The sequence below is a fragment of the Sinocyclocheilus anshuiensis genome, unplaced genomic scaffold (assembly GCF_001515605.1).
Source record: "Sinocyclocheilus anshuiensis isolate Anshui unplaced genomic scaffold, SAMN03320099.WGS_v1.1 scaffold527, whole genome shotgun sequence".
Taxonomy (NCBI): domain Eukaryota; kingdom Metazoa; phylum Chordata; class Actinopteri; order Cypriniformes; family Cyprinidae; genus Sinocyclocheilus; species Sinocyclocheilus anshuiensis.
In genome coordinates this window covers 967,048-977,413 of record NW_015548227.1, presented here as the reverse complement: position 1 = coordinate 977,413, position 10,366 = coordinate 967,048, and the positions used below count along the sequence as shown (strand labels likewise).

General features: G+C 36.9%; 1 pseudogene; it reads right to left on the bottom strand.

Annotated features, from left to right (window-relative positions):
- Nucleotides 1–9,793, bottom strand: part of LOC107654406 (uncharacterized) — a 30,210-nt pseudogene extending 20,417 nt beyond the window's left edge.
- Nucleotides 9,794–10,366: the final 573 nt, after the last annotated feature.

Genomic DNA, 10,366 nt, shown 5'->3' with positions numbered 1-10,366 from the left:
TGAGATGTGTACCTGTTTTTCTATTCTGGTGGGGACTTAAACCTGAATACAGACTCATGGGGCCTCATGTCATGGTGGGGACCTAAATTGAGGTAAACAAGCTAATAAATCACACAGAATTAAGTTTTTTGAAAATCTAAAAATGCACAAAGTTTCCTGTAAGGGTTAGGGTTAGGTGTAGGGTTGGTGGTGTGGGTGTGTTTTTAATGTATTCAATTAGAAAAATTTTACTTAGACCAATGACTAATATGGGCCACATTTAAAAGTTCAATCTAAGTTGAGCAAAAGTCAGAATTGGCTTGTAGTGTGAATGTAGACTTGGTCTGCTGTTCGGAGGTACTGTAGCTGTGGAGGAAAGAGATGAGTGCTAAGGACAAGACCAGGAAAGAGAGAGAGGTGTTGGGAAAAAGCAGCGTCCTACTCAATGTTTGAAAGTGCTCCATCAAGTCGACCGGTTTAATTGCACAGGGGGCGGTTTGTAACTATTACTGTGAAAGGAATCCTTTAGCAGCAATAACACTAAATCAGTCCTTATTAAAACAGCTATATATCTGCCTGCCTAAATTGTTGCTGGACTCGTGGGTTATCACAATAACTGTAAATTTTGCCAGATTTCTGGCCATAAAATCTCATTAGGTATTTCCCAGCTAAGAGAGAAAGAGAGAGGGGAACTGCCTGTTGCCTGGGAGCTGGGGAGCAAAGCATTGTGGGGGCTGGCCACAGTTACCTTTGTCATGAATCACTGTGAGAATAGGCCACGGGCCAAAAAAGGCTGCTGATAGCACTCACACACACACAAACACACACGTAAAAGCGGGGTAGACACAATAAGACGCACTGCAGAACTCCATGGAAATGAAAATAATCCAGCAGCCGTCAACCCCGTTACGGCCCTTTTTCTGCCTCCCACAGTGTGTGTGTGCTGTACGCCTTGCCCCAACACACTCCCTGCCTCTCCAGCGCTGAAAAGACACAGACAATGTAAGTCATATGGGTGTCTGGGAGGCCTGGTGCACAGGGTACAATTTGTCAAATGTCCAATCATCCCTTCCTCGTCCTGAAACCATGAGTGCGGTCTCAGCGCAGCAAGCTTAAGCAAGCATGAGTAAATCTGCTCTTGTCGACATGTGCGATGTTCGCAGTTTGTGCGTTTCATGAAAATATGTACATCTTTCCTGCTGCTATAAATTCTCGGAAAAACATTTTCAGAGAGCTCGGCAACTCGAAATCCTAAAAAATGACATCCTCATGTCGATTGAGGGTCGCGTTCAACCAAAAATCACTTGATAACAGACTGTCATATTGAATTTAAAAAGATAGTTCATCCTCACCCTCAAGTTGTTCCAAACCTGGATGAGTTTCTTTTTTCTTTTGAGCAAAAGAATGTTGATTGCTGGTAGCCATTGACTTGCATGTTATGGAAAAAAATACTATATGGAAGTTAATGGCTATCGTCAATGGTTTGGTTAACTGTTCTTTCAACAGCAAGTTTAAAAGTTAGTCTCATATGAGATCTCCTTAACTGTTTCTCCTAGACAATCATTTTTTTCTTCTGAGAAAAAGACCTCAGTAGTCTCACATGTCTCGTCTAGAGTTTCAGATCTCAACAATGTCTCAAATTGTGCATAGATTTGTCTGCAATCAGAATCAGAGATCTAATTATGAACTTTTTTTTTTTTGTCCAATTCTTTCAGGTTTAAATTAATGAGGTATGGTCATTTTTAAACTAGGCTCATACACCTTAATCAGGTTAGATGCAATATTGAATTTAAGGTGGATGAAAGCAAGGCTGTGAGGGATAGACATTTTACAATGGTGCGCACTGTATAAAGATGCTAGATGTATCTTTCAGAACTCAGAACTTTCAAAACTGTTTTATGGAGTTTTTTTCTGCTAAATGTATTTATTTTTTCTTTCTTTGTGTAAAGACATTTTGTCAGCTGAACAGTTGATGTTATACAACAGAACAATCCATTGAATGCACTGTATTTCTATCCCTCACATTTTCATTTTCAGTCCTGTCAGAAATTAAATATAGCTCTACCCTAAGGTCTACAGTTAAACTGTACACATAATTCACTGCAATTTCCAGCTAAAATGATTACTAGTGGCAGTAAAACACTAACCTTTTTTCATTTTCACACAAATTATTATTACAGGGCAGATTGTTGCTTACTAAACACGCTTACTAAACATTGAGAAGTGAATATAATGTAATAGAATATAATTCTATTCTTGCCAAAAAAATTGCTAAACAACTTAAATTAACTTAAACAACGCCATTTTGAATTAGGTGAAAAGCCTCAAAATCTTCTAACTCGACAGCTTAAACAGTCCCAAGCATCTAGAGTCATTCATAAGATTCGGACAGAGAGTGGGGAAATAATAACTGATCCCAAACGGATAAATTATATAAATGAAATAAATTCTTATCTATTAATCTTCCGCAAATAAGTGAAGAAGCTGTTGAAATGTTGGAGAAGGAAATTACTCTAAATGAGGTCAACAAAGTTGTTAATAACCTCCCTAATAATAAATGTGCAGGCCCAGACGGGTTTAGTGCAGAATATTACAAAAAATTCTGGGAGAGTCTTGCCCCAGTGTTTCTCCGTATGATCAATCAATCACTCATTCTCTCAATTGAAACTCCCCCCAGCACTGTATAATGCTAGTATTAATTCCTAAGCCCAGATGGGATAAAATGAAGTTATCATCATATCATCCAGTCTCCCTTATTCCAACAGAGGCAAGAATTATTCGTAAAGTCATAGCTAATAGACTGCAACAGTATATCTGTTCAATCATAAATCAGGATCAGACTGGATTTATGCCAAGTCGGCACATACAATCAAACTTGAGACGTCTTTATAATATACAAAACATATAACAAAAGCATGCTTGATTTCCTAACCCTTATGCTAATCCAAAAGCTTCTGTCCTTACAAACTTTACATTTTCAGCCTCATTCCCACTATACAGAGGAACACGCCAAGGCTGTCCTCTCTCCCCCATCTATTTAGCGATGGAACCCTTGGGAGAAAGTGCCAGGCAGAATGTTGAAATTGCCCCTACTTTAATTAATGATAGACCCAATATATATCTTTATATGCAAATTATGTCCTTTTGTGTATAGCAAAGCCAGAAATGTCTATTCGACCTCTTTTGAAACTTTTAGAATCATTTAATAAATTGTCAGGCTTTACAACAAATTTGAGACAAAAGTGAGTTAAAGCCCCTAACTGAGGATATTGACACAATTTTTTTAAATTCTATTCCATTTAAAATTGCTCATAATTCATTTAAACATTCAGGAATCATAATCACAATATAGGTAAATGCACTTCTAAAGCTTTGTTGAGTAGTCCAATAAAAATGGATTCAAGGTTTTTTTAATGAAAATATGCTAAATCAGATTAAAGCAGATTAAATCATTTTTGGATCTTCCACATATACAGTATATTTGGAAAGCCCAATTTGTAAAAATTATGACTTTACCCCTGGCTTTCAAGACAAGGTTTTCTCCCAGTGGAAGCAAAAGGGTTTATTTTCCATAAGAGACTTATATATTGATAATACATTTGGCTCATTTAGTCAACTTAAATTAAAATATGATCTTTTATCGACAGATTTTTTCCCGGTATTTACTAATTAGGGATTTTACTAGGAAACATTTCACTGGTTTTGAAAACATAACTTTACATCAAACTCTTGAAATTCTATGCAATCACAGTCCAATAGAATGAGGCACTGTTTCTTTCTTTTATGCTTTACTACTGGATAAGGTCAATGTAAACACTGATCATATTAGGCAAGAATGAGAAAAGGAACTTGGTATAGAATTGTTTGGTGAGTCATGGGAAGGCTGTCTTAATGAATTTCATAAATGCTCTATTAACACAAGGCATACTGTAATCCAATTCAAACACATAAGATTTTACCAAATGTATCCTCTATATGTAACAAATGTAAAATCTCAGAAGGTACGTTGTCTCATGCATTCTGGTCTTGTCATAAAATTAGACCATTCTGGCGGAGTATATATAGATATATCTCGGAAGCATATAAAATTGATTTGCCACCTGAGCCAAAATTGGGCATTTTTGGAGATACCTCGGATATAGGAAGTAAATATGTGTCACAAGCTATTTCTTTATGCATGATCTTAGCAAAGAAGGCAATTTTACAGAAATGGAGTCTGAGTCTATGCCTGTATTTGAAATTTGGCTTAGGGACCTAAGTTATGTGTTACCCCTAGAAGAGCTGAGATGTTAGACAAAAGATGTTTGCAAAAATATGGAACCCAATAAAATCCTTAATTAACAATCTTGACTTATAACTTCTTAATGGCTTAGTGGTCTGTTTTGACACAATCTGTATTGTTAAAAGCGCTATATAAATAAAGGTGACTTGACTTGACTTGACTTAGTGGTCAAGCTTTAGGGGTGCACTCTGAGTGTTTCAAATAATTTTACATATTGCTCATTCATTTTTCAACGAGAATCTATATGATTTCCGACAATTAGATTATTGTTTTACCGCCTTTCGTTTAGTTCTTGCTTATGTTAATGTTAAAGGGAACAATCAGTATCCTAAGAGATAAGACTGTCACTAGTAACTTAATAAATGTTTTAATTAGTTTAATTATTTTCCACTGTCAAGTGTTTGAATATAGGCATAGGGTTGTAAGTATGTATGCATTTAAGAATTTGCGAGCATACACGGTTAGGAATGGACATGTGTAATGTGTATGTAATGTATAAGGGGTTTGTATTTATGTGTACTTATGTTTATGTTTATATAGGTGTTTGGATGCATGTTATATGGATGTGTGTGTATGTGTATATATTCATACATTTATATGTCTTATGTAGTCGGTTAATTATTCAGCTGATCACTTTGTTCACAATATTCACAAATGATGGCTGTGTAAAATCTTGTTTTCTACACTTACAACTGCATAATATAATATTCATGATATTAATGATTCCCTGTTTGTTAAAAGCAAAAAAAGAAAAACCTTAATATATTTGTCTGTTTAGGTTAAAGAATGCACTTTTAGTGCCACTCACATGTGACTTAAAAGTGACTTAAAATGTGCAAGAAGCAACATTAATATCATATTGCAGAAATCTCGCAACAGGCACGTTTTTCCAATGAATCTGGCTTATCTATTTTCATGCTTTACATCAACATTTAACTCACTTTGGTATTTTTATTTCTCCAAAGGTGTTATTGAAGAAACAAACATTTTATATCCAGACTGCTGTGATATGTACAGTACAACAACTGAACTGATGTAATAAAACACTGCCAGATTCATATTCATCAGTTTTGGATAAAACTTTTAACACCACTCGCTGGACATTTCACTTCAAAAGTGTTGCAAAACGTGCAAGAAGCAATGTAATATCGTTTTGCAGAAATCCCGCCAAAGGCATGTTTTACCAATGAACCCGGGTTATCTGTTATCATACTGTACGTCAACATTTAACTCACTTAAGTCTTTTTATTTTTCCCAAGATGTTTTTCAAGTAACAATGTCAATATTTAAATGAAACATGACTGAGCCATGAAGCAGCAATCTTTACGCAATAAAACTTTCCTCTGGGATCTCATCAAATGTGTGGCACAGATTCTACGGCGACCTTAACAACCTCTTTCTAAAAGTGATTTCAGCTTCATCATAAGATCTTTCATCAGTCCATAAATTTGTCTTGGAAATGCCTTCCATGAAAAACCACAGAGTATGTGATGCATCTCATCCGATGGCCAAAGATCACAGGCTAGTAAGATCTACTCAACTTCATTGGCCGTTTCAGCTGACCAATCAGTTAAGAGTGACTGGAGGCCTCCATGGTCCAGTCGTGGAGCATTATAGGGAGGTTCAGTTCACCTGAGCAGCGTGTCTTTCTCCCTGTGGTGACTCTACAGCTCCAGAGGGAAACCACATCCTATCCATTAAGTTTAATGATGTTCTGACTCCTGCTCCGGGCGGCCACTTGAGCCAAACCACAGACACATTAACCCCCTGCTTCTCCCTGCATTTATTTACTCCTGGGCTCATTGTTGTAAACAAAGCTTTACCTTACGTGCCATCGCTGATCTTTTAATGAGCATATGCCTTTAAAGTGCTTTCTTTTCCTTTTTCACTTCTGTAACGGCTCAGTCATGTTTAATTTTAAATATCAACTTTGACTCAGATGTTTCTCCTAAAATACCTGGGGAGCATCAAAAATAGACAAATGAAACAAGTGTTAACTTCTAATTAGAACTCTAAAATGAACTTGGATGGCAGTTCAGCTCAGTATTTTCGTCTCTGCTTAGTTTCCAAATTCGGACACCAAAATACTTGCGGGTGTTTGTTAGTAGTTTGATTTCATCATTGCAGAATTCATTATAGTGTTTATGAAAAATATATGAAGATTGTAGTGCTCCATTAGACTGACTGATTTCAGGAGTCAAGTTACACTGTAATGAACTTTAAGCTCATGATAGTATTCTGAACTGATACATTATGTAGGATTTAAATCAAACTTCGCTTATCAATACATCCATAAAACAAGTGCATATACACCTATAAATTACTCACATATACATGTATACTATTGGATGTTCAAAAATACATATATGAAATACACGTGCACACTAGTATGAAATCCATGCCAATACATATTATGTTAGTAATGAATGCATATACTTGTGAATAACTTGCGTATACATACAAAGTTGACGCATGCATACACCTATAGACACTCGCTTATACATAAACTCGATCCGTGCATATACACCTACAACACCACACGCACATACATATAAACTCGCTGCATGCAGACTCACCTATACATACTCGCATATACATATAAACTTGATCCATGCATATATATATATATACCTATAAACACTCGCACATACATATAAACTCGATGCGCGCATACACATGAATAAAACACTCGCGCATACATACAAAATAAAATTCACTAACGTATACAGTTCAGATAAGAAAGACGTATACTTTAGTTGTGTACATACGTATATATGCAAGTGATTTCATATGTGGATGTGCGTGAACTTCAGTGCAAACGGAAGGCATTTCAGTGTAAAAGGAAGACATTTCAGCGTAAAAGGAAGTCGTTTGAGCGTAAACGGAAGTAACCTGTGTAATTGCCGCTTTTGCAATCATGGACAGGGATCGTACAACTGAAGCAATTAGCATTTTGCATAATGTTCTTGCTTCGCCCACTATTATAAGATCAGTTGCTAATTCAGCTGAATCCAATGTGTCACCTTCTGCTCAACTGCAGTCAGAAACAGAATCTGAATCACGCACTTTGTTTCGGCCATCGACGCCTGGTGTACAAAGCATCAATAACAGGCAAACGATGCCAACATCATCCGCCGGCGAAGTTCACGGACCACGATATCACACTCGCCAGCAGTATGGTAATTGGCAGTCTCGATCTAGAAAAAGGTAAGAAAAAAATCTGCTCTGGCACTGGGGAGGGACACACACACAGAGACAGACAATCTTAATACTGTGTGTCGTTTCCTGGATGATCCACGACTGTTTTTATATTTTGTGATAGTTGTTCATGAGTCTCTATGTTGATCCTGAGCAGTTCAACTGCCTGCTGAAAATCCTCCAGCTCCTGCACATTCTTTGGTTTTCCAGCATCTTCTGCATATTTGAACCCTTTCCAAAAGTGACTGTATGATTTTGAGATCCATCTTTTAACACTGAGGACAATTTAGTGACTCATACATAACTATTACAAAAGGTGAAAATATTTACTGATGCTCAAGAAGGAAACACAATGCATTATTAACTAATAATTCAGTTATTATTTTGTCTTGTGGAGAATATATAAACATCTGTTATGTGAAATAGCTCATTCAAGACAGTATTAAATAAAAAATAACATGCTATTTTCATGATCCCTCTTGTTTTGTTTCAATTATTAACATTTTGTACATTCTGCAAGGGGTATGCAAACTTATGAGCACAACTGTAGTGTCTAAATGTATGTTATGCAATGTTAACTTGTTTTATGCTTCATGACTGACTTTTAGCTTTCTTTTTTTTTAATTCATTTTCACATTTGCAATCACTGTTAAAAACTCTTGTGAAGTGGCAACAATACTACAAACTATGCAAAATGCATTGCTTAACAAGAGATCTCATCTGTGCTGTATTATTTTCCAGTAGTGTCTAAATGTATGTTATGCAATGTTAACTTGTTTTATGCTTCATGACTGACTTTTAGCTTTCTTTTTTTTTAATTCATTTTCACATTTGCAATCACTGTTAAAAACTCTTGTGAAGTGGCAACAATACTACAAACTATGCAAAATACATTGCTTAACAAGAGATCCCATCTGTGCTGTATTATTTTCCAAGGCTGAAACAGACTGCTCTGATGACAGCTGCGTTGAGGTTGACATGCCTGGTGAAAGGGTCTACCAGTCATCAGGTCCTGCTTCTGAAGAGAATGTGACAATTGACTTGAATGACCAGTCTTCCACACAAAACTCGGTGAGTGCCTTCTTTGACTTGGTTCATTTATTTTCTAGCACTTTTGGTCTTTGTCTAATGTACATTTCTTATTAGTTTTCAGTTCACAGCATTACTTTTCAGTCCTCCACCAGAGTTCAATGCCCCACAAGAGCTCAATTCTCCACCAGTTCCATTGGTGCGCAGTCCTCCTCTGACCAGTTTATGGTTTCCGTCTATGTGCCTGTTAAGAGAGATAATTCATTAGTAGCTTATATTTTTGAAGTGTTTAATTGTACTGTTCTAATTGTTTTATAATGTCACGTGGAATAGGAAAATTAACCATCGTTTAGTAAAAGTGTTGCTTACATGATTTTTGCGGGATGATTTATATTACAACATAAATACCATACTTAATTCATTAACATTAGTTCATTTTAAGGGATATTTTTATGAAGTTGTCAAATAACTGCTGGACATACCAGAGTTGGTTAGGAGTTTGCACAGAATAAATTCTTCTTCTGACAGCACGTCGGCGCCTGAGTGACCTTCCAATAGGATCTATCTCATGTAAACACTGTCTCACCCTCCAACGCTGGATGCGGATAGAGCGAGACCGGAGACTGCCCAGAATGTAGGTCTCGCCTGCATTTGGGGTTCTTTGCAAAATCTGTCTGACAAGTGTGTTCAACTCATAGTTAGACAGTTCTGCAAACTCCAACGGTCTCAAGACGCTGCCTGTGCTGGAACAACGTGCGGCGGTCTATTCCTAATAACGATGCGATTCCCTGCCAGTTAAACCCAAGCCGCAGACAATGGCACAGTTGCTCATACGAAATGTCATATCTCGGACGACCTCTGTTGCCTGTGATAGATGTAGGTGGTGGGACTGCTCTTAGTCTAGCTCCAGCAAGTCTTCCAATATCAAGCGGATGTGTGATTTGGCGCAGTGTGAGGTACAGCGTCTCGAGAATAACGATGCATTCTCTGGTTTCGGCATTTTGATCATAACGAACCACGGACAGAAGACTGTTAATTGTTCTGGCATGGTTATCTAAATCTCGATAAAGTGTCTCTCTCGGCTCTTGCTGTATACGCGTTAGGCACTGTAATGCTCTATTAAAGAAATCGACTATATCGTCTTCATTGCAACTTGCACACGCAAATAAAGCACTAACAAACGTCACAGCTATTAAGGTCACTCTGAAATTCATGTCGATCGGCATGAAGAAGACATCATTTGAAGACTTCCTTTTACACTGAAATGCCTTCCGTTTGCACTGAAAAGTTCACGCACATCCACATATGAAATCACTTGCATATATATGTATGTACACAACTAAAGTATACGTCTTTCTTATCTGAACTGTATACGTTAGTGAATTTTATTTTGTATGTATGTGCGAGTGTTTATAGGTATATATATATATATGCATGGATCAAGTTTATATGTATATGCGAGTATGTATAGGTGAGTCTGCATGCAGCGAGTTTATATGTATGTGCGTGTGGTGTTGTAGGTGTATATGCACGGATCGAGTTTATGTATAAGCGAGTGTCTATAGGTGTATGCATGCGTCAACTTTGTATGTATACGCAAGTTATTCACAAGTGTATGCATTCATTACTAACATAATATGTATTGGCATGGATTTCATATTAGTGTGCACGTGTATTTCATATATGTATTTTTGAACATCCAATAGTATACATGTATATGTGAGTAATTTATAGGTGTATATGCACTTGTTTTATGTACGTATTGATAAGCTACGTTTGATTTAAATCCTACATGGCGCCTCATACATGATTGTATTTCTTTGACAATCAGGTTTTTTTCATCTCCTGTTGGCCCCCACTGGTGAAACGCGGTGCTGC